Below are 25,359 nucleotides of genomic sequence, written 5' to 3'. Positions count from 1 at the left end.
AATGACAGATCCTCTGACAGTTCCCCAATATTGGGGCCAGTTTAATTGAAAACTGGTTTATGTGCACTTTATTTTATTTTTGAAGTGTCTCAATCTACTTATATTAGGACATACAGTATGTGCTTATTTAGTAGTAAGAATCTCATTACTGTAATGATTAAATTTTTACCTGGGAATTCTAGAGTTCAGTGAAAACCTAAGTTAATTCTCTCTTGTCATCCCTGTAATTGTTATTTGGATTAAGCTCCTTGACCTATTACCTCTAAGAAAAAAATGAGTGCTTGACTTGCTGGTCACATTAGTTTTATGGTAAGCCTCACTATCTCAAGAGATAATCTTAAATTACCACAGCAGTTTTTGATTTAGATGCAACCCAGACTGATTTCATTCTTTTAGAAAAAAAGCTAACCCACTGCTTCCAAACAAACTATAATAATAGTTCTAAGCCCCTTCACAACACCCCCCTCAACCTTTCCACCCCATCCTCCAACTACCTAAGCCATGTGGCCTTCCCAGACTCGGGTCCGTCTAGCACTATTCCTTGTTACCATAGTAATATTTACAAGATTGTACTGTAGCTGTAGCTGACATGTAGATTGAAATCTTTTCTCCATTTTCTCCTAGGCCTCTCTGTTCCCCAAGGCAGTTTCATGTTCAGTATAAGTGCTGCCAAGGTGCACCACTTCACAGTCCTCTAAATTAAATTCCATCTGCTGTTCTTTTGCTCAGTTTTTCTGTTGATCTAGATCCTGTGGTAACATTATACAGCCCTCTTCTTGTCTACCACACTACCAACTTTGGTGTCATCTGCAGTTTACTAATCCTGCTGCCTACATTCTCATCCAAATGGTTAATGTATAAAACAAGCAGCAGGGGCCTCAGCACGAAGCACTAATCCCTGTAGCACACCGCTGGACAGAAGCCTGCAATCTGATAAACAACCCTCCACTAACATCTTTCACCTTGCCAGTTTTGTATCCAGTTGGCTGGTACACCTTGGATCCCATATGACCTCAACTTCCGGACCAGTCTCCAATACAAAACCTTGTCAAGGGCTTTCTTAAAATCTTCTTAGACAATGACCGCCCCTACTCTTTGGAATACACTTGATCACCTCTTCAATAAGTAAATGCATGAGACTTGATTTCCCACCCATTGCTATGCTGATTACCCTGATTGGTTTCATCTTTCCAATACATATAGACCCTGTCTCTCAGAATCCCCTTTAGTAGCTTACCCACTGCTGATTTCAGGTTCATTTCCTAGCTTGTCCTTAAATAAAGGCAACGTTTATCTTCTTTCCAGTCTTCCAGTACCCCCCCCCCATGGTCAAGGAGGGTACAAAAAGCACTGCCAGGAATACAACAATTTCTCCCCTTGCTTCCTTAATATCCCAGGGAACACTTGGTCAGGTCCTCTGATTATCCAGCTTTAGGCACCTCAAGACTGCCAAAACTCTTTTTGTTGTCATATGGATATGTTTCAAGACATCACTGTTCTCTTCCCTGAACTCCCTAGCATCCATGAGCTTCTCCACAGAACGGAGACCAGTACCGCACAGGAGCAGAGCCTTCAGTTAAGTCAAACTAATTAGGCTAATGATACCTAATTAAAATTATTGTCTCTGCCTGTACATGGTCCATATCCTTCTACCCACTCTGTGCATATTCGTGTCCCTTTCTAAGATCCTCTTAAATGACTCCATCGTATCTGCCTCCACCGCTACACCTGGCAGCACATTTCAGTCAGTGCCCACTCTCTTTAAACAAAACTTTCCCCCCCACATCTCTTTTGAATTTTCCCCTCACTCACCTTAAATGCCTGCCCTCTTAACCTCCTCCACTCCAGAGAAAACAACCCTAATTTGTCCAACCTCTCCTTATAGGACATGCCCTCCCTGTAGGACAACATCCTGGTAAATCACTTCTGCGCCTTCTCCAGAGCTTCCACTTCCTTCCTACACTGGCCAACCAGAGTTGAATGCAAAATTCCAGATGCAGCCTAACCAGAGGTTGATAAAGCTGCAACATAACTTCCTGACTTTTGGACACAATGCCTCTACTAGTGAAGCAAGCATGCCATACAACATTTTTACCACCCTATCGTCTTGTATGGCCACTTTTATAGAGCTATGGTCTTGAACCCCAGGATCCCTCTGTACATCATTACTGTTAAGGCTCCTCACAATAAATGTGTACTTTCCCTTCACAAAGTGCAATGCCTCACACTTACCCGAATGGGGAAGTATTCATTTATTTACCATCCCTACCTTCAAGCAGGCCTTTGTCCAATTTCTCTATCCTTTTTCCAGACTTGATACTTCATGTCTGATTTTCCCTGTGATATGAAGCACTTTGCTAATCAAACATGCTGTCGTGTCAATAGTTCAAGATGAATTCTGCTGAAGAAACATCAGATATGATTAGTAGGGGAATTAAGAATTAAGGGGAAAAGGCAGGTAGGTGGAGATGAGTCCATGGCCAGATCAGCCATGATCTTACTATTGGCGGAGCAGGTTCAAAGGACCGGATGGCCTACTCCTGCTCCTATTTCTTATGTTCCTTATGTTTATTCTGTAAACCTGAAAGCTTTGGTCTGATGGCTACATGAAGGATTTTATGGTAGTTATGTTTTGGAGATATAGAAACAATTGGAAGCATTCACTCATACAGCTCACGTATAACCACAAACATGACAATGATGGAATGCGTGTTTCCTCTTTGCTACCTAAAAAAGGGAGACCATAAGATTGCCTTTTTCAGGCAATTAGAAAATAATATTAAAATTTAAGCATGCTGAAGGTTTTCTTCCGGATCACATACAATCATCTATTTTTAGCTGCTTTATTTCAATTATCTACAATTTATTACCAACTGGCTTTGTTCAGAATCGGTTTGATTTATTTTATTTATCATGTGGCAAAGCATGTACAATTTTGCTGGTCGTGTCCAGAGCTGAAATGTTGTGGAAGTTGCCATCACAAGCAATAAAACCTAAAACAAAAAACTTTAAGGCATTGTATCTTGCTATCAAGTAGAAAAATTGTGGTGGAGATACGTGTATGAGGAGAGACGTATTAGAGACAGGTTATCAGATTTTTCTGATTTGTACAGGTTGTGCATTAAGTCTTGTTCTGAAAACAAAGAAAAAAATACAATGAATTAACTATTCAACTGATAACCTCAAGTTATTATGTGAAAATTTTACGTACAGGAAGACTGATGTATTGTGACCTGGTTTTGTATAATTAATTCTGATATGATAAGAAAAGTCTGACATTATTCACATTAGTTATAAGACCATAAGACATAGAGCAGAAGTAGGCCAATTGTCCCATCAGGTTCGCTCCATCATCTCATCATGGCTGATTTATTTTCCCTTTCAACCCCATCCTCCTGCAATCTCCCCGTAATCTTCGGCACGCTTACAAATCAAGAACCTATCAACCTAGGCTTTAAATACTGTATACCCAATGACTTGGCCCCCACAGATGTCTGTAGCAAAGAATTCCATGGATTCACCACCCTCTAGCTAAAGAAATCCCTCCTCATTTCTGTTCTGAGGGACAAACCATTCTGAGGCTGTGCCTGATTATTTGTGACATCATGAGAACAAAAGAAGTACAATTAATATTACCCCAATCAGACCCTATGCCCACTCTGCCTCCGTTCCACTTTCCTGCACTAACTCCAGTGAAATATCTGAGTGCAGTATTGCTCCAAAGAGGTATCCAGAGTCCCCTGCACCCTTTAGAGGCAAACTACACTCAATGGTTTGTTGGCAAAAGGGTGTTATGTTGTGATCAGTGAACATCTGTCAGAAAAATGCAGAATATGCAGTACATGCATCAATCATACTGCAATGTTTTGGCAACAGAGCTGTCACTTTAGAGCTCCCACTCCCACCAATACCCTTGCATGGTTGAGCGTATGTTTTGTAGCAGGAAGAACCTCTCACCAAAGGAAATATTGGCTGATGACAGATAGCTGCTGGATGATTTGTTCTGGCTCTTGCTCTGATTTAACAAGAGGTTAGTGCTGTTTTCTTTATTTAGTTTAGTTTGCAATAGTCTTTAGGGAGTGGTTTGAATGGTGCTGAAGAACTTTATGATGACTTTAAGAAGTATATCAGCCATCTCTTCAGACATGGGTGCATTTGCAGAATGCTAGAATAAGCAAATTATGAGCAGGGTAGGACAAGTTACTGGAATAGGGAGGAGAATATGAAGGGTTGAGAGACGGCTACATCTGTCAGGGAATAGCAAGGAAACTCGGCAAGAAACAATGCGTGACCTATTACTGAGAAATGAATCACACTCATTTGGCTAGGTGGGGCAGGACATATCACTCATATGCCTGATCCCATCCTCCAGAAACAAACAATCAGCTCCTAGCTCTGTAATGAGATTACTAGGTGGTAAAGGAAATGATACAGGCATGTACTCCAAGCCTTTTTCAAGAAATATTGCATCCCCAAAGGCCCTTGGGAATCCCTGGGCCGTGACACCCAAAGCGGAAAAGGAGCATTTGAGATGGTATTGAGAGTCTTGTGGCCGTGTGTCTGGAACATTCGGCAGCTGTGTGTAAACAGTGAAAGGAGGACACCACTTATTCTGTAGATTCGTGGAGTCATACAACACAGAAACCGGCTCTTCAGTCCAACTGATTCACAATGACCAAGACGTCCATCTAAGCTAGTCCTATATGTCCTTGTTTGGCTTTATCCTTCTTAACCTTTCTCATCCATATACCTGTTCAAGTGTATTTTAAATGTTGTTAATGTATCTGTCTCAATTACTTATTCAATAGGCAGACCACCCTCTGGGTGAGAAGATTGCCCTGAAGTTGCTTATCAGATTCTCCCTTCTCGCCTTCTGCCTTCTAGTTCTTGATTCGCCAACCCTGGGAAAAAGACTATGTACATTTCTATCTTCTTCATGGTTTTATACACCTCTGTAAGACCACCTCACATTCTTTCACGCTCCGATGAATAAAGTCCCAGACTGCTCAACATCTCTTTATAACTCAGTTCCTCGAGTCCCAAAAAATCCTTGTGAATCTTTTCAGCCCTAGTCCCAGATTAATGGCATCTTCCCCACAGCGGGGTGAGCAAAACTAAGCACAATATTCCAAATGTGGCCTCACCAACGTCCTGTACAGCTGCAACACAGTATCCCAACTTCCACACTCATTGCCCTGACTGATGAAGGCCAACGTGCCACACATGCCTTCTTCGCCACCTTGTCTATCGGTGACGCCATTTTTCAGTTCACAGACTACCCACCATCCTTCGCTATCAGCCATCACCTGCCCAGCTCTGAATGATATGGAAATCGCAAATTGGTTCAGTCAGCCACCCACCAAGGACCCCACAAAACCAATTCAGTGGGTCCACCAGAAGGAGAAGAAGCACAACATCACCATCTTTTGGGGTTCACTCTTGTCACCGGCCATGCAGCAAGCAGTGTGAGGAGGCAGACCTCTTTTGGTGGCCCAGTGAATGAGAATTTTCTGCTTTTATTTTATAAACTGGGTGGATGGAATGTTTCCATCATAAAGAGAGAGAGTGGATAGGCTGAGTTTTTATTTCAGATTTCCTCCAGTTTTGGTTTTGTTTTCACTTTCCTGTGAGAAAACTGGCATTGGGGCCAGGGTGCAAGATCAGATGCTGTCTTCCTGAGAGAGAACTGTAGGCTTGAACACAGGATGTTGAACATTACAGCACAGTACAGGCCCTTTGGCCCGTGACCTTAACTCTAACATCAATCTGACTCTTCTCTTTCACATTTGTTGTTGTTCGGTCATTAAGTCCAGTCTGATTCTTCATGACCTCACGGACTCCCGCACACCAGGCTGTCTGGGAGCTGCCTCTCTAAGATCCCCCAAGGTCATGCGCATTGTCTTAGTAATATCTATCGTAGCCTCTGTCGTCCTCTCTTACCTTCTGTTTTACCCATCATGAGAATCTTCTCCAAGGAATCCTGTCTTCTCATGATGTGGCCAAAATATTTGAACTTTTGTCTCATAATCAAGCCTCCAAGTGAGTCAAGCAGTCTGGCTGTATTTCTTCAAGTATTGACCTGTTGGATCTTCTTGCTGTCCAATGAACTCTTTTAATGCTTCCCTGCAGCATCTTCTGTATTCTGAATTCTTTTGTATTCAGTCTTACTGATAGTCCAGCTCTCACAGACATACACCACAACTGGAAATACCGTAGACTGGACTATATGGACCGTTGTAGACAATGTTATGTCTCTGCTCGTCAGTATTTTGTCCAAATTTGCCACTGCTGCTCTCCTCAGAAGCAAACACTGTTTAATTTTGTGGCTGCAGTTACCTGATATAGCAATCTTTGAACCGAGGAAGACAAAATCCGTCACTGTTTCCACTTCCTTTCCATTTATTGTCACAGAGTTAACAGGGCTGGTTGACATAATCTCAGTTTTCTTAACATTGAGCAACAAGCCAGCTTTTGCACTTTCTTCTTTCACTTTGCTTAGAAGCTTCCTCAGATGCTCCTCACTTTCAGCCATTAGAGAAGTATCGTCTGCATATCCGAGGTTGTCTTTCACATAGCCCTCCATTTTTTTCTATCAGCCATGTGCCTATCTAAGAGTTTATTAAACATCCCTAATGTACCATGCTTGTGCTTCATGCAGCCACTGTAACAACCCCACAATGACATTTCTGCCACTGAGAGGTGTCTTAAAGACATTGATCTGAGTTCCTGTTATAATTTTTACTCACCGGGTGGGGGCTGCCACCTTCTCCAGAAGTGTTCAACTGAAATGAGTCAGCACTTCCAGGGTGGAAGACTGCACAAAGCTTTGTGGTAGGTGTGGAGCTCCTTTGTGCTGCTTTGCGTTGAACTTCAGCTCTCTACCACTCTGCCCAATGCACCAAAAACCTGCAAATGCTGGAAATCCTGAACAAAAAAAACAGGAAACAAATCATCAGGGCATGTAGCATCACTGTGGAGAGAAGGAGTCAATGTTATAGATAAAGAAGTCATCGTAATAACAGAAAAAGTGGAAAATCAAGTCTCTGTGTGCTATCACACATATCCCGTCATCTGTTCTGATGAAAAGATATCTACTCAAAACTTCTATACATGTAGCATGGAGGGCATTCTTTCAGACTGCATCACTGCCTGATATGCGGGGGGGAATGGTGGCTACCGTACAGGACCGAAAGAAGCTGCAGAGGGTCATAAATTTAGTCAGCTCCACCTTGGGTACTAGCCTACAAAGTACCCAGGACATCTTCAAGGAGCAGTGTCTCAGAAAGGCAGCGTCCATTATTAAGGACCTCCAGTACCCAGGGCATGCCCTTTTCTCAGTGTTACCATCAGGTGGGAGATACAGAAGCCTGAAGGCACACACTCAGCGATTCAGGAACAGTTTCTTCCCCTCTGTCATCCAATTTCTAAATGGACATTGAACCCATGAACACTACCTCACTTTTTTAATATATATTATTTCTGTTTTTGCATGACTTTTAATCTATTCAATATACATATAATGTAATTTATTTACTTATTTATTTTTTCTTCTATATTATGTATTGCATTAAACTGCTGTTGCTAAGTTAACAAATTTCACAACACATGCCAGTGATAATAAACCTGATACTGATTCTTAAAAAAGTAATGCACTTTCTCTCCCCTCAGATGCTGCCTGGCCTTGTGAGTGTATCTAGCATTTTCTATTCTTATTTTGGTTTCAACTGACATTGGCCACTCATGACATTGATGCCAGGGAATGATGGGATTGGTATGGGCACCAGAATGATTCCAGTGAGTTGGCAGTATGAAGATGGCGTGCTGCCGACGTTACAACAATGGACATGGGTTAATTATACAACCATGGGCCACCGATCATTGGTTCAAGCTGACAGGAAGGCAACAGTAATTCAAATAACTACATGTTACAAATGTGGCGTGCATAAGAAGATCTCTGAATGCACAATATGTCAAACTTTGAAGGGGATGGGCTACAGCAGCAGAAGATCATGGACATATACTCAGTGGCCACTCTCTAGTTTGTAGCGGTATCAAATTTAGCTTTATGACCATCTAAATTTCATACAAGACCACAGTCCCATATCTGAAAATGACGGGTAAGAACACTGAGGCGAGATGGATACAAGGATATATGTGACAGGAACCTGAAAAAAGATTGCCAAAGCAATGATTATGCCTTCCTTTAGCTGTTGCACACAAATGCTTCAATGGTCAGGCACCGTGTTACTAAAGATGAGCCATTGGCCTCCTCTGCTTAAAATAGAAGTCACATGATGGTGTTTGGGATTGTTTTTATTTTTTCAAATGGATACATTGGCATGGTTCCAGAAATTCTCCTCTGCAAGTGTTGGAGAGTTTTCAAACACAGAAAGCTTCCTAGATTTAACAATGTTTGATTTGTGTAATATTTAATAGCTCCTAGCTGTAGCACACCTCACCTACCTAGTGGTCCAAGTCAGGGTCTTTACCATTCTGATGCTGCCTACTAAGTATCTCTAGTATTTTCCTCAAATCATGACAGATATTTTACTTTCCTGTTCTGAGCATTTTGGTAATAAAAATACTGAAATTTCTGTATGTTTGCAGTAATTACGAACTTGGGCATTCCTGAAAGCACAGTGTGGACCCTTGTTTTATTTGCTGGTAACCACAAAAGTGACAATTTCTGCTGAGGCAGAGTATCAGGAAGTTCAGAGAGAGAACTCCTCTCCAGGATATGGTTGTGGGTGGTGGTGGGGGCAGTGGGGGTGGAGGGGGAGAGAGGTTATAGCCAGACATTCAGGTACAACGTGTGTGGAAAAGATCACAATTACAGTTGTCGGTATAGAACTGATACCAGTACTGTAATCATAGTCACCATTTTGATACATATACTACCCAATAGGATGCTGTTGAAAAATCATTGTAAAATTGCAAGTAAGCAATTGTGCCTTAATGCTTTATTAATTATTTTATAAATTATCTTATTCTTAACTATAATAAGACAAAGAACTTGCTCTAATGTGTCATGTTTTGAATTAAGAATAAGTCGAAACTGACCAGTGTTTAGGTGTAATTGTAATGCAAATCATTACAATATCGCTGCTTCTTCCACTTGCTCCTCTTTTATTGATTCTTGCTGGTAACTTTTCGAACTGAAAACGCTTTTCTTAAATTTCGTCTTTCCATACCAAATGAATTCAGTTTGAACCGGTATGTGGGGAGACGCGACTTGCATTGCCACTTTTCGCCACACAGTGGCGCTGCAGCTACGCTGTGGCTGGAAGAAGCATTTGTTTTCTGGACCGAATCTGCTGCTTGGCCATAAAAAAGCTCGGCTAAATATACAGAATGAGGTCATATTTCTGTGCTCGCGAAAGCTTCCATCTTCTGTTGCAAGGCGCAGCAATTTTATTGTTCAAGCGCCGATCTATTCCGGTCCAATCTTAAGAATCAGGGAGAAAGAAAAGTAAACAATAAAAAAGTATCGTCGCCTCTGTACAAGATAATTCATAAAATACATATATATATACACATATATAATTTATTTGGTCATGGCTTCTGTTCTGATGCATTCTCCTCAGTACCTTGCTTCGGAATCGAGCTGGAAGGTCAGAGAAGCAAGTAAACCTGACTTTTATTCAGTCACGTGTTACTGGGGTGAAATTAGGAACTCAAATTAAGCTCTTTGCTGCTTTGAACGTTTGATATAAACCCATTCAATTCAGAAGTTCTTTATTTCAAAGATTCGAAGTACACTTATTATCAAAGAATGTATCAATTACACAACCTTGAGATTTGTACGCTGACAGGTAGCTACAAAGCAAGAAACCCGAAAGAACCCAAGTAAAAATAAATAAAAGACCAACACCCAAAAAAAAGACAAATCATGCAAACAATTGAAGCAAACAACAACATTGCAAACCAAAACTGAGTACACAGATCCATTGCCGCTGATCCTCACTGATCAGTTCATCATATTAGCAGGCACAGAGCACAGGAGCTGGAGTAGTCTTCATAGCCTCAGTGCCATGGAGAGAGGAGTGACTAGTGGAGAGTGAGAGAAATCGGCTCTCGCCTCAGATCTCGACACCCCGTAATTTCAGTGTTTAAATTGAACAAGTAACAGAACAGCGAAAAGCGCTGGTGCCATGCAGGGAGAAGTGAACTAGTGAGGAAGTTTTCTAGTAAGGAGTTAAAGACTAATTGCAAACACAGTTAAAGAAACAAGATACAAACAATAGATCTGGAAATAAAAACAGAACATGTTAGAGACTCAGCAAATCAGGAGAGAAAAACAATATTTAAGTTGACATTAAAGAAAAGATAAAATGTTTATTAAACAATAGAGTACAGGCAAGAACACAAAAATACAAGAAAATTGGAGCAGGCTACTTCACTCCTCAAGGCTGCCCCACTGTTCGAGATAATTGTGGTTGATCAGACCCAGGCCTCATCTCCTCTAAAGGACCAGTTTCCATTGGTCTCAATTCCTTGATCTTTCAAAAAATGTATTTACTTTCTCTTTAAATACCTACAACTCTCAGGTGTAGAGAAGTGCTTGGAAAGTTCCTGTGCATCTCAGTTTTAAATGACTGCTCCCAATCTTGTAACCATATTCCCCTGGTGACAATACTACCACTTGTGGAAACACCTCTGAATCAGGTTAATTATCAGCGGTGTGAAGCTTGTTGTTTTGTAGCAGCAGGACATTGCAGTACATGTGTACTGGTATAAAAATTATGAATTACCATGAAATACTGTATATATAAATTTAATAATTGGAGCAAAAAGAGAAGAAAATAACCCTGAGGGAGAGTTCATGGACACTGTCCATTCAGAAGCCTGATGGCAGTGGGGAAGAAGCTGTCCCTGAAATGTTGAGTGTATGTCTTCAGGCTTCTGTACCTCTTCCTTGATGGTAGCAATGAGAAGAGGGTGTGTCCTGGTGACAGAGCTGGCTAAGTTTACAATTTTCTGCAGCTTTTTCCAATCCTCCATACCAGACAGTGATGCAACCAGTTAGAATGATCTCCACAGTACATCTGTAAAAATTTGGGAATGTTTTTGGTGACGTACCAATTCTCCCCATACTTCTAGTAAAAGATAGCTGCTGTCATGTCTCGCTTGTAAGTGCATCAATATGTTGGGCACAGGATAGATCCCCTGAGCTGTTAAAACCCAGGAACTTGAGCCTGGCCCTCTCTACTTCTGATCCTTCAGCTCCCCCTTCCTTAAGTCCACAATCACTTCCTTGGTTATAATTGTTGTTGAGTGCAAGGTTGTTGTTACAACACCACTCAACCAGCTGATCTACCTTGCTCCTGTATTCTGCCACCAATACTCACAACACGCTGGAGGAACTCATGGTTCTGCCTCCTTCTACTACCCGTTGTGTTTTCCCTATTCCTTCTTCACCTTTCCTGCCTGTCACCTCCCGGCTTGTCCTCCCCCACCCCTTTGTCTTTCAAATTACTGGTTCTTCACCTGGCACCTACCAGCCTTCTCCTTCCCACCCTCCCCCTGTCACAATGGCGGGGGCATTGGGAGCAAGGGTGGACCCAAATGCAAGACACATCTTGTGAGGTTACTTAGATTTAGTTTATTGTTCAATACCAGGAGAGCAAGGCAGGAGCAGGAAATAGCAAACTGGACAAGGACTCAGGATTACGACTAGGCTGGGACAAGGGTCTGGGCTTGGACTCGGAATTGGCTCCCAGAACTAGAGGAGACATGAAGAGGCTAGGGTATGGACTCCAAGCCAGAGATTGGGCAAGGACCCAGTACCTGGATCTTGCCTCGGGCTCAGACCCCAGAACCAGGCATGGACATGACATGGGCTAGGGAGAGGAGGAACATGGGAACACAGAGCCTCAGTCTCGGGAGAGCAGGTACATGGAACCATGGACACATACACAGAACAGAGAGCCGGGACCCCTCCTTGCGTACAGGACATAGGGCCGGGACTCATGACCCCCCCCCCCACGGGGCAACGGCAAGACGGCCTGACTTACCCCACGGAGGCGAGGACAAGACAAGACAAGACATGAACCCCCCCGCGGAGCAACGGCAAGACGGCCTGACTTACCCCACGGAGGCGAGGACAAGACAAGACCAACAGGAAAGAACATCAGACAGTACCTATCTAGCTCCGGCAATAGAACTAGACCGAAGTGCAGGTGGGGGCTGCAGACGAGGGCTAGAGGCGAGAGGAGCAGAGAAGGGATGCAGACAGGGGGGTAGTACAGGAATCACAGACTGCCAGGGCCAGAACTTGACTCGGAACTGGGAAGCCACCAGGTCCAGGACTTGACTTGGTACTTGGAGGCCTCCAGGGCCAGGACTTGACTTGGAGCCTCCGGGTAGTGGCGAGCTCTCGACTCGACCCGGGAACAGTAGGCAGCGGTTCTTGATTCCCTCCGGCGGGTTAACTGACAGACCCACCTCGGTGAGGAAACTTTGCAGGCTCACTTTGGCGAGGTAACTTGACGGTTGCTCCGGTGAGGAAAGGTGAATTACCGGCATTTTCTTCGGGCGGAGACTAGGCTTGCTCTGGCCAGATGACATTGACACACCGTACCTTTGGTGACTTGCAGACGTTCCCGCGCTGAACGGCTGAAAGCTGGAGACTATAAACTACCGGTTCAGCTGAGCGTTAATTGCCTCTAATCACCAAAGCCGAGGGACACGGGAAAACAGGGAATCAGTGGTCCGGATCGTAACATAGCAAGGTAAATTTAAAGGGACCCCGATCCGGACCATGACACCCCCGCCTTCTCTATGGGGCCTCTGCCCCTTCCTTCTACAGTCCTGACGAAGGGTTCTGGCCCGAAACGTCGACTCATCGTTTCCACGGGTGCTGCCCGACCTGCTGAGTTCCTCCAGCGTGTTGTGAGTGTTGCTTTGATCCCAGCATCTGCAGATTATTTTGTGTTTCTGCCACTAATAGTTGTGTTGCTGACAAATTTATAGAAGGCATCTGAACTGTGCCTAGCCATACGGTCGTAGGTGTAGAGAGAGAAGACCAGGGGGCTAAGCACACATTCTTGAGGTGCGCAAATGTTGATTGTCAGCAAGGAGCAGATGTTATTGCCAATCTGCACTGACTGTGATATCTCGGTGAGGAAGTCAAGGATCCAGTTGCAAAGGGAGGTACGTAGGCCCAGGTTTTCGAGCTTTTTCATTAGAACTGAGGGTTTGATTGTGTTGAACACTGAGCTGTAATCAATAAACAGCAGCCTGACATAAGTATTACTATTGTGCAGGTGATCCAAAGCTAAGTGGAGAGCAGGTGAGATTGGATTCTCTGTAGACCTATTGTGGCGGTAAGCGAATTGCAGTGGCTCCACGTTCTTGCTTAGGCAGGAGCTGTGACCAACCTCTCACAGTGCTTCATCTGAGTAGATGTGAGGGCCATTGGATGATAGTCATTGAGGCAGCTCACCCTGTTCTTCAGAGGTCGCGGTGTCACCAGATACTGGTGATTTGGTGATACTGGTAGTTTTATTCTCCCTTTAAAAGCACGCAAAAAGGCATTGAGCTTGTCTGAGAGTGAAGCATCTTTGCCATTCATGATGTTAGGTTTTGCTTTATTGGAAGTAATGGCCTACAAACTCTACAGGAGTTGATGTGCATCCAATTCTGCTTCTAATCTCAATCAGAATTGTTTTGTCACCTTAAGATAACCTTCGGTAGGTCATACAACGTAGCTCGCTGGAATTCAGAAGAATGAGAGGAGATCCTATAGAAACATATAAAATTATGAAAGGGATAGATAATATAGTGGCAGGAATGTTGCTTCCACTGGTAGGTCAGACTAGAACTAAGGGACATAGCCTCAAGTTTCGGGGGAGTAGGTTTAGGATGAGGAGGAACTGCTTTTCCCCGGGAGTGGTGAATCTGTGGAATCCTCTACCCAATGAAGCTACCTCAGTAAATATATTTAAGATAAGGTTGGATAGATAGGGGAATTAAAGGTTATGGGGAAAAGGCAGGTAGGTAGAGATGAGTCCATGGCCAGATCAGCCATGATCTTATTGAATGGTGGAGCAGGCTTGACGGGCCAGATGGCCGACTTTGTATGGTCTTATGCTCTTATACCTGGGCTTTTTGTATAGTTCTGGATCACTGATCTTGAATGCCACAGATCTATCACTCAGCAAACTACTGATCTCCTGGTTCATCCACAGCTTTTGATTTGGGTATGTCCAGTTTGTTGTTGAAGACACACACTCATCCACACCACTTTTGATGAAGTCAGTAACAACTGTGGTGTATTCATTTAGACTGGAGGATAGATCCCTGAATATTCACCAGTGCACAGACTCAAAGCAATCCTGTAAGCACTCCTCTGCCTCCCTTGACGGTACCTTCTTAGTCTCACCACTGGTGCTGAAATCTGTAGTCTCTGCCTATACGGTGGAAGTAGATGTACAGCCAGGTGACTGGACTTCCCACAGTGTGTGCGTTAGATGACATAGTAAGCGTTCTTGATGGTGGTATAACTGTGGTCAGGTGTGTGGGCTCCTCTGGTTCCACAGGTGATATGTTGGTGGTAGTTGTTCAGAGATTTCTCCAAGATGGCCTGGTTGAAATCTCCCACAGTGATAGGGAAGGCACCTGGGTGCACAGTTTCATGTCTGCTGATTACATTGCCATGTTTCTCCAGAGCCAGCCTGACGTTGGCCTGGGGTGGAATGTATACAATTACCAGGGTGATGGTGGAAAACTCCCTCGATAGATAAAATAGACAACATTTAATTGCTAGATGTTCCAAGTAAGGTGAGCAGAACTGGGACAGAACTGCCATGTCTGTGCACCACGAAGAGTTAATCATAAAGCATAATCCTCCTTCTGTGCCTTTAAAACACTGAGTTGTCCTGGATTTGCGGAAAAAGCTTAAGCCAACAAGCTGCAGCTGTCATAAGGGCGGTGGCTGGGAACGGACCCAAGTGCAAGACACAGACACTGAAGTACTAGGGACAGGACTAGGATACAGGGCGATGGCAAGGACATGGACAGGAAAACCAGGAACCTGGAACAGGACTGAACAAGAGAGCTAGGAGCACGGGCTTGGACTCCGAGCCAGAGACTGGACAAGGACCCAGTAGCTGGGTCTTGCCTCTGGCTCGGAGCCCAGAAACAGGCAAGGACGAGGCTTGGCAGGCAGGCAGGATGAGGCAGAAATCTACAGGCTTGAAGCTTGAGGCTAGAGGCTAGAGACTTGGCTTGGCAAGAGGCTCAAGGCTAGAGACTTGGCTTGGCAAGAGGCTAGAGACTAGAGACTTGGCTTGGCAAGAGGCTAGAGGTTAGAGGCTAGAGGCTTGGCTTGGCAAGAGGCTAGAGGCTAGAGACGGCTTGGCAAGAGGTTAGAGGCTAGAGACTTGGCTTGGCTTGGCAAGAGGCTAGAGGCTAGAGTCTTGGCTTGGCTAGAGACTAGAGGCTTGGCAAGAGGCTAGAGGCTAGAGACGAGAGACTTGGCTTGGCAAGAGGCTAGAGACTTGGCTTGGCAAGAGGTTAGAGGCTAGAGACTTGGCTTGGCTTGGCAAGAGACTAGAGGCTAGAGGTTAGAGGCTAGACGGCTTGGCTTGGCAAGAGACTAAAGGCTAGAGACTAGAGACTAGAGACTTGGCTTGGCTAGAGGCTAGAGACGGCTTGGCTTGGCTAGAGGCTAGAGGCTAGAGAATTGGCTTGGCTTGGCAAGATGCTAGAGGCTAGAGGCTTGGCTTGGCTAGAGGCTAGAGGTTAGATGCTTGGCAAGAGGCTAGAGGCTAGAGACTTGGCTTGGATTGGCAAGAGGCTAGAGGCTAGACACTTGGCTTGGCAAGAGACTAGAGACTTGGCTTGGCAAGAGACTAGAGACTTGGCTTGGCAAGAGGCTAGAGGCTAGAGACTTGGCTTGGCTAGAGGCTAGAGGCTAGAGACTTGGCTTGGCTAGAGGCTAGAGACTTGGCTTGGCTTGGCTAGAGGCTAGAGGCTTGGCTTGGCTAGAGGCTAGAGGCTAGATGCTTGGCAAGAGGCTAGAGGCTAGAGACTTGGCTTGGCTTGGCAAGAGACTAGAGGCTAGAGACGGCTTGGCTTGGCAAGAGACTAAGGGCTAGAGACTAGAGACTAGAGACTAGAGACTTGGCTTGGCAAGAGGCTAGAGGCTAGAGACTTGGCTTGGCTTGGCTAGAGGCTAGAGGCTAGAGACTTGGCTTGGCTAGAGGCTAGAGGCTCGGCTTGGCTAGAGGCTAGAGGCTAGATGCTTGGCAAGAGGCTAGAGGCTAGAGACTTGGCAAGAGGCTAGAGACTTGGCTTGGCTTGGCAAGAGAATAGAGGCTAGAGATGGCTTGGCTTGGCAAGAGACTAAAGGCTAGAGACTAGAGACTAGAGAGTTGGCTTGGCAAGAGGCTAGAGGCTAGAGACTTGGCTTGGCTTGGCTAGAGGCTAGAGGCTTGGCTTGGCTAGAGGCTAGAGGCTAGATGCTTGGCAAGAGGCTAGAGACTTGGCTTGGCAAGAGACTAGAGGCTAGAGGTTAGAGGCTAGAGACGGCTTGGCTTGGCAAGAGACTAAAGGCTAGAGACTAGAGACTAGAGACGGCTTGGCAAGAGGCTAGAGGCTAGAGACTTGGCTTGGCTTGGCTAGAGGCTAGAGACTTGGCTTGGCTTGGCAAGAGGCTAGAGGCTAGAGGCTTGGCTTGGCAAGAGGCTAGAGGTTAGAGGCTAGAGGCTTGGCTTGGCAAGAGACTAGAGACTTGGCTTGGCAAGATGCTAGAGGTTAGAGGCTAGAGACATGGCTTGGCTTGGCAAGAGACTAAAGGCTAGAGACTTGGCTTGGCTTGGCTAGAGGCTAGAGACTTGGCTTGGCAAGAGGCTAGAGGTTAGAGGCTAGAGGCTTGGCTTGGCAAGAGGCTAGAGGTTAGAGACTAGAGACTAGAGACTTGGCTTGGCAAGGGGCTAGAGGCTAGAGACTTGGCTTGGCTTGTCTTGGCTAGAGGCTGGAGTCTTCAGGCTCGAGGCTAGGCAAGAGACGAGGCGACGCTTGGCAGGAGGCTGGAAACTTGAGGCAAGGCGAGGCTGGAGGCTGGAGACTTGAGGCAAGGCGAGGCTGGAGGCTGGAGACTTGAGGCGAGGCTGGAGGATGGAGACTTGAGACTTGAGGCGAGGCTTGGCAGGCTCCTCCTGGGCAGGGCACGGATCACCACCCGACAGAGGCAAGGGACAGGAAGGGACAGAACCAACCCCAGGTAACGGCAAGACTACCTGGCTTACCTGGGCGGAGGCAAGGGACAGGAAGGGACAGAACCATCCCCAGGTAACGGCAAGACGGCCTGGCTTACCTGGGCGGAGGCAAGGGACAGGAAGGGACAGAACCAACCCCAGGTAATGGCAAGACGGCGTGACTTACCTGGGTGGAGGCAAGGGACAGGAAAGGAGCTAGGTACAGGGTGGCTCCAGGACCAGACAGCAAGACAAGGCAAGGCTACTGGCAAAGCAAGGCAAGACGAGAACTTCAGATGAGGCGAGAGTTACTGGCAACACAAGGCAGGGCTTCAGGCAAAGCAAGGCGAGACAGAACTTCAGGCGAGGCGAGAGTCACCAGCAAGACAAGGCAGGGCTTCAGGCGAGGAAACAGAAAGCAGAGGAAGGGATCCAAGGAGTAAGGACAAGAACAATCCAGCAACCATGCCCTGGTCTCTGGAGATATTTATGCAGCCAGCCCCAATTAGCATCAGCTAGCTCAATTAGCTCAACAACGACCGAAATAGGGTAGAAAGGAAAATCTGGATCAAGGGTCAATGGACCGGACCGTGAACCGGAATATGGACTTCACGGACCGGACTATGACAGCAGCACTGAATCTGAAATGGTGGAGGTGAGCCATGTTTCCATGAAGCAATCTACACAGCAGTCCCTGATGTCACTCTGGTACTGCGATCTTGCTCTGAGGTCATCAATTTTATTTTGTAGAGACTATACATTCGCCAGCAGAATAGTCAGGAGGGGAAGTCTGAAGCCTCTGCGTCTCATTCAAACTTGCACACCAGCAAGGTGTCCATGCTTCTGCTTTCTCAAAAGGGAACTGCAATCCTGACCCTTCGATCTTGTGTATCGATAAATTATTTTATACGTCTTAAAACTATGTTGCTTACTAATTTATCCATGGCTGTGACTGTGAATTTCAGCCATAGTAGCCCTAAATGGGAATATTTGATGATTCCAATTGGAGCTGCATGTAAACAGTTGCCACTTAATTGTGGCATTTTGAGAGAGACAAGAGAGATCTTCAAAGGTTAATTTATTATCAAAGCACGTATCCATATACAACTCTGAAATTTGTCTTCTCCAGATACACACGAAACAAAGAAAGAACATAAAAGTCGTTTGGCGAGAAATATCAAACCCACGTCGCCATCACGTAAAAAAGAATGGTATCTTGATCATCAAACACCCAGACCCCCTCCCTCCACACAACGTGGAACAGCAACATTGATGCCCCCCCAAAAAATAACACTCCCCCTCACAAAAAAACTAACAGAACAGAACATCAACCCCCAAACACCCTCTCCTCGCACAATAAAATTAAAAGGACTGGCCGATAATAAACACAGAATATAAAAACCACAAGTCTGAAAAAGATCACAATCCACAAACGCAAAAGTCCAATCCATTAATGCAGAATCACGATACCACCCTCCGATTCCTACGGCATTCAGCAAAAGAGAGGTACTGCGAAACAGAGAGGCCTTACACCTGCCACAGCGATAGGCCACTCATAGATTCCTTCTCTGGCAACGATCGAAAGGAAGACAGTCGGAACCGAACTCATGCTCACCTTCTGCATTCGCCTCGATGTCTCAATCTTCCTTGATGCTTTAATCAGCGTTTAATGGACGTTTTAACTGGTGAAATGGAGTCGAACAATGGTTCGTGCCCCATCTCGGTTTCTTCACATCGAGGTAGTCTGAGCATGCACTCGCTTCCTAGGATCATCCCAGAGGCAGCAAGGTGCTAGATCACTCAAGCGATCTCCAAGCTATAAATCCCCGGCTCTAACAGTCCCAGAAACACATTTAAGGTGGAAAACAGACATAAGAGAAGTAAAAAAGATACTTTCGTGAGCTATCTGGAAGATGTCAACCAAGGGAGCATTGTACACTGGTGCCATGTGCCCTGTCAAGTCCTGATGTGATCTTATATGTTTCAATAGTATCTAAAGGCCAAATAATGTAGATATAATTTCTTTGGGTATTTGTAAAAGGACAACCCACTCAGCTCAGGAACTAGCCTAGTGAATCCTTACTGGAATGCCTCCAGTGGTCGTATAAATACAGTCATTTGTTTAATTGTTCACCCCTCCACCAATGGTCTGCATTAACACCTATCTTTATTTGTTGGATTACAACACCAATAGCTTTTCTGTTCCTGCTCATACTTTCTTAGCTGTTTCCACCTTCTCCTTTCTCTCCCCTGCCTTCATCTGACCCTTTTTTCCACCTTTTTTGCCTGTTTTCACCTATTACCCAACTACCTACGTCTGCCCATCATGCTTGACTCCTCCTCAGCGCACCTATCACCTACTGGTCCCAGACTCACCCCACCCCTCCACTCTGCACAGCTGTCTTCCCTCTCCACTCTCAGTCCTGATGCAGGCTCTCAAGTGAAACACCGGCGATTCCTTTCCTCCCACAGAGCAATCTGACCCGCTGACTTCCTCCAACGTAGCTGAGAATTTATGTTCAGTTTATCAAATAATCTGCAAAGAAGAATTAATTCTCTATGTTACCATCCCAGTGAATTAAAGGATTGGCTTCAGAATTAGAATGTCTGACAGCAATGGGATGGAATTCAGAGTCCGATCGCTGTGTGCTGACGTGACTGTGTCGCATATTTTCTGCTGCTGACCTGAGATGTGCATTTGTTTTAGGGGATTTTGTCCTGACTTGTATTTTAATGCTGCTTTTCTCAGTTCTGCGATCTGCTTTCCTTTAATGCATGCCTCACACCTGTTTATGTTTCCATCACCCTATCAAAACAGCATGTAAGTTAACCCAGTACCAGCTCAGTCCTGAGGTTGGCAATGGAGTAATCACAATATTTCCTGTCTAGCCAGATTCTCCAGAAATCTTACTTTCCGCTGGGGGAAAAAATAATGATTTACATATGGATTTCAAAATAAAGGTACAAATGACGCAGAGTGTCCTTGATATTACCACATCTAGACGTTGCAAAAACCCACTGACTAAAGGAACAAGCATAAAAGATCTCCAATTCATTTTAACAAGCCACATAAATATAAAAGTGACTTAAGAAAGACCTGTATTTCATGAACTCAGGGGTTTACAGTCAATGAAACAGCTTTACAGATACGATTACAATGTAGGAACAGAAATTTACAATCAGCAGTCACCCATGAGTAGCAATGTGACCATTGTGTTATAAAACAGGAAATGCTGGAAACATTCGGCAGGTCAAGCAGCATCTGAGAATCAATGCTAATGTTTCAGGTCATTAACATTTCATGAGAAAACTCCACAGATGCTGCCTGCCTTGTGTGTTTCCAGTTTTTTCTGTTTTTATTTCAAATTCACAAATTCCGTGCTTTCTTTTTGTATCTTAATCGTTATTTATATATTGTTGCCTGGGAGATAAGGACCAGGGCCCCCAGAAAATCGTATCTTCAAAACTTCTTTTGTCCACCTGAGCTAGTAGGCAGTAGAGCCTCATCCTTGTATACCTATGCCAGACAGTTAACAGAAGTTTAAAAAATTGTCCATGTTTGTCACAAGATGGATGGAGAGAAGCGGATTGTTAAAAATGAAGGGTACAAGGTTAAACCCAAGCAGTTTAGAACAGGGGACCAGAAACTTCACAATATCAGGACATGTGGTTCACTTTGAGTTGTAGTGGTTGTCGCAAAGACTATGGTCAGGAATTTTATGAAGCTGCTCCTACTTAGGGTCATAACTTCACTGGAAATGAAGCTTAAAGGAGATTCCCAATAAACTCGACATGGAAATGCCTTGGAGCATTGGATACAGCAAAGGAGATGGGACCTACAAAATCTCTCGGCTGTGCTCCTGAAGACTTTTCCTTGAAAACATACTGCAACTCCAGAAAAGCTATTTCCATACACCTATAACACTGGCAATTGCCAACAGTTGCCTACATCACAGAAAAAAAGAGCTGTACATGCTGGATGTCTGTCTGAAAAGGCACCATATCCGATGCGGACTTTGGTGACCATGGTTTTCCATATAGATATATCCTTCGTTTTTTTGATGACTTCCATTTCCTCGATGTGTAGCCACCTGGCTATGCTTTTGATGTACGTAAGCCGAGATCTTCCTCTAGGTTTACTCCCCTCAATCTTTCCAGAGTATGAGTTTTTCTCGTTCATCTTTCCGCATGATGTGTCCTAGTTGTCCTGAGTTGTCTTTCTCTTATTGTTGGTATGAGTGATCGAACTGCTTGGGCTCTTCTGAGAACTTCTTCATTTGATGTGCGTGTGGTCCATGATATTTTTAACAAACCATAATTCAGCTGCTTCTAGTCTCTTTTCCATTGCTGGAGAAATGGTCCAGCATTCACTTCCATACGTCAGGATAGAATAAATGTAGCACTGCAGTATTCTGCATATATATATATATATATATATATATATATATGTATACATGCTGGATATAGGAAATAAAATGACAAATGTTGGAAATACTTAGCAGCTTGGGCAGCAATTTGAAGAGAATAACAGATAGCATTTTTCAGATCAATGTTCTGATAAAAGGCATCAACATGAAATATTAACTCTTCTTACTCGCTACGTCGATGCTTCTTGATTATCCTTTCATTCCATCAGGAAAATTGCCAGGAATGACCTGTTCTCAAGTAGCAGGACAAATCCAATCCAGCTCATTGCTGCGTAGATACTGTACTCTCAATCAACAGAACACCCATGGAACATGTAATTGGCAATGATGCTAAATGCCACTTTCTCAGCTGCAGCCTGTATACGGCAGGTGATTTTTGGTTTTGTCCTGCTAATCAAAGAAACTCTTTCTCAACATCCCTCACTCCTGGGAAGTTTCCGTAAGGTTTGAACAATATGACTCAAGGAGACCTGTCTTATGCTTCTGTTGGGAAGATTACCTATTCTCAACCATTTTTTTTTATTTCTCTCAGATATCACCTGGTCAATAACATTTCTTAATTGGCCCAGTGTGAACTTCTGCACTGAAGCATGATTTAAAAAGTGGAATACAAGTTAAAAAGGTGTGTCGGAGAGGAAAATTGGTCAGGGGTCTTTGCAGAAAACCTCTGATCTGATCTTCGCCTTTACTTCCTTCTTGTTTTCTTCACTGTTCCCAGAAGCGCCAGTAGTAATAGCCCTTCACCTACATCTATGCTTAACTATTATTACTGTGAGATAAAGCAATGGATGAAGAGTGAAAAACAGGAAAATATTGTTCATGTATTCTTTGTAAATCATTTGGACTCCAACTTTTCTTTGAAGATAGACATTATCATTGCCTGTCCCGCATTCAATGTTTAGCTGTGTTCCTCAAACTTAAATCGATAAACCTCTGGTATTTGCTTGTCATTCATTCTAATAAGTGACAACATTTGTCTTTTCTGCAAGAATAATGAATGGTCAGCAAGTTGTAGTCCAATACATAAAATATTTGAAGCTGACCCCTCGGTGAATATTTCAAAGCGCCTGTACACTTTTGAACCCACACAAACCCAGCTGTTGGCATTGGTCCTCCAGATGACAAATGAAGGAATAACTATTCCTTTGTACTATATCTCGTGAGATACTAAGAGCAGTTTTTGGTCACTGCTATTTTCTTCTGAGAATTTGGCAGAGATTAGACAACATCTTCCTTTTAACTTTTAACAGTAGTGATTTTTTTTCAGTAATAACCACCATCTGCAAATTATGAAACAATATCCCTTTTTGTTTGGATCTTCTGAAGAAGTAAGAAAAAGAAAAAGGTTAATGTTCCCACCGTCATGAATTTCAGTAAGAATTCTCCTCTAATTCAGTAAGATTACTGAAATAATTCTACATATTTGCAGTGTGTAAATGCTGCTTAAGTAATTAATCTTGAAAAATTAATGAAATGCTAGAAATATAAAGGAAGTTTGCTGCTCTCACACAACTGCTACCTTTTATAGGATAATGAAGTAGCAGTCTGCAAATATCACAGCTTATGATACCCAAGAATGGGAAAAGACACAGAGAAATTCTTACAAAAGGCTTTTTCACAGCAAAACATTGACAAACATATTTGTTTAACATACACAAAATACTGGAGGAACTCAGAAAGCCAGGCAGCACCTGTGGAGAGGAAAAAATGGTTCATAGTTTGGGCTGAGACCCTACATCAGGACATATTTGTTTAATGTTCCTTAGGGTTGTTATAGCTGGGGGTGGTAATGGGGACAAGCTCCCGCTACCTATTAAATGCTCCCCAGTGGTGTTCACCTCAAATCGTCCCTGAAAACCAAGTCTTGCTCCTGGCCTTCATGTGTAGCCCGGCAGAACTGTTTCTACTGACAGGAGAAGCGGCAAAGGCAGGTTACTGGTGCCTTAAAACCAGTCGCTTTGGGCAGATGGGGTTCGTCAGCTGTGGCTGACAAGTCATCAAGGAGAAGGAAAACTCTGATCTCAAACCTCCGCTACCTTCTGGCTATACTCACTCATGGGGAAGGCTTCGGGAGTAAACCCCAAGGGAAAAATCCGGAGCTGGAGTCTCTAAGGCATCTCACATTGAATTCAATGTTGACTAGCAACTCCTGCGACACTACTGGGGCCAAACTGTATCGGTCTCTGCCGTTCCTTTGGACTTATCAGATGTACGGAGAGGGGGAGTACAGCTTGCTCTCCATGTCACACTGCCCAGGCTTGTGTATCTAAAGAGCTAGGACACAATATCCATTGTCAACTCTAACCGACAGTGGCCTCAACCTCAACTTCTTATGTGAAAATATGATAACTCTTGTAACAAATTCACTAATTTTAATTTTCCACAACTATACAAGAGGTAATCGTAAGTGATCTAGTTTATTGCAGTGACATCAAAGCTCCTGTATCCCAAGGACATTTGATAATTGTTATTGATCAGTGTGGTTTATGATATTGTAGCTCACTGTCAGATGTTGCTACACTGTTGGCATCCTGCAAGTATGGACCTCACATTAGTGCCATTGAATCACACCATTAATTGTATTTACAGTTACTTAGCAATCACTTCAATATCTGATGAAGGGAATGGAAGATCTATCTTAATGTTTAAAAATAGCACTTTTTTCCATATCCTGATTTGGATTTCAGCCCAATTCCAGTGGAATTGATTGCTCAGCTGGTAGATAGAAGCGGGAATTTGTGCTCTGGGGATTCATTGGTATGGTCCATGATTGTCAGCTAAGTCTCAGAGGTGTGAATTCGAATCAAGGAGGGCCAGCAGAGTGCAAAGTGAAGATCAAGAAAAAAAGAAGTGAAGCGGGTATACAGCTTATCAAGGGCAACACGGATACTCTTGGGCAGATCTCAGTCAGCCTCTACAGCTGAAGGAAGGAGCTGTCTAAAGAGGTTGTTTTTAATTCAGCAATGCATCTTATTGCTTGAAGAAGTCAGAACAGGGAAGGTACAGCCCTTATCCTGGTCGTCCCCTCCAAAGTGTCCTTCAACAGTAGTCTGCCCAGTATTAGTATATTCAAAGAATCTAAAACTTGTTTTGGATAATTGCCTAGGATGCCCAAAAATTGTGTCAGGAATTTAGAAGGTAACCTCAACTCCGCTTTCCCACTTATCCCCCAATGACCTTTCTTGTGGTTGCTTAATGCGTACTTGCCTACTTCATGCCCTTTGAGGAAGAATGTCTTGAAGACTCATGACCCTCTGAAAGAATTTTTTTAATGGATGACTAATTATTTTTAAATAGTCCGGATCAATATATATTTTAATTGCCCCCTCACTCTTGTAAATCCCAGCAGACATAAGCCTAATCTGTCTAAACTATCCTCATAAAATTATAAGAATTAGATTAGTAAACCTTTTCTGAGCTGCTTCTAATGCAATAACAGGCGTCATTAAATAAGAAGACAGAACTCAGTGTTTCAGTTTCCCTATATAAGAGTAGAATAAGCTCCCTGCTTTTGTACTCAATTCCCCTAGCAATAAACAATTCCATTCGGTTGGCTTTCCTAATCGCAAGCTGCATTTAGCCTTTTGCAAACCATACACTTGAAAACCCATAGCCTTCTTCAGTCTTTCACCAGTAATGTAATATTCTTTTTTTATTTCTCCTGTCAAGGTGAACACTTTCATACTTTCATACATTTTATTCCTTTTGCTTGATCTCTGCCCACTCATTTA

At 43.9% G+C, this 25,359-nt stretch overlaps 1 protein-coding gene and 1 long non-coding RNA gene across 6 annotated transcripts in view; one reads left to right on the top strand and one right to left on the bottom strand.

Annotated features, from left to right (window-relative positions):
* Positions 1-25,359, top strand: part of stard13b (StAR related lipid transfer domain containing 13b) — a 458,491-nt gene that overhangs the window by 83,466 nt on the left and 349,666 nt on the right. The gene's annotated exons all lie outside the window — the stretch shown is intronic.
* LOC134349665 (uncharacterized) lies at positions 2,806-9,402 on the bottom strand. Its single transcript, XR_010018746.1, has 3 exons — positions 9,061-9,402; positions 6,747-6,924; positions 2,806-3,133 (listed from the first exon to the last, which is right to left on the bottom strand). It is a non-coding gene; the product is annotated as an uncharacterized LOC134349665 (long non-coding RNA).

This window comes from Mobula hypostoma, chromosome 7 (genome assembly GCF_963921235.1).
Source record: "Mobula hypostoma chromosome 7, sMobHyp1.1, whole genome shotgun sequence".
Taxonomy (NCBI): domain Eukaryota; kingdom Metazoa; phylum Chordata; class Chondrichthyes; order Myliobatiformes; family Myliobatidae; genus Mobula; species Mobula hypostoma.
The sequence above is the reverse complement of the archived record's forward strand: the minus strand, read 5'-3'. Positions and strand labels throughout refer to the sequence as shown.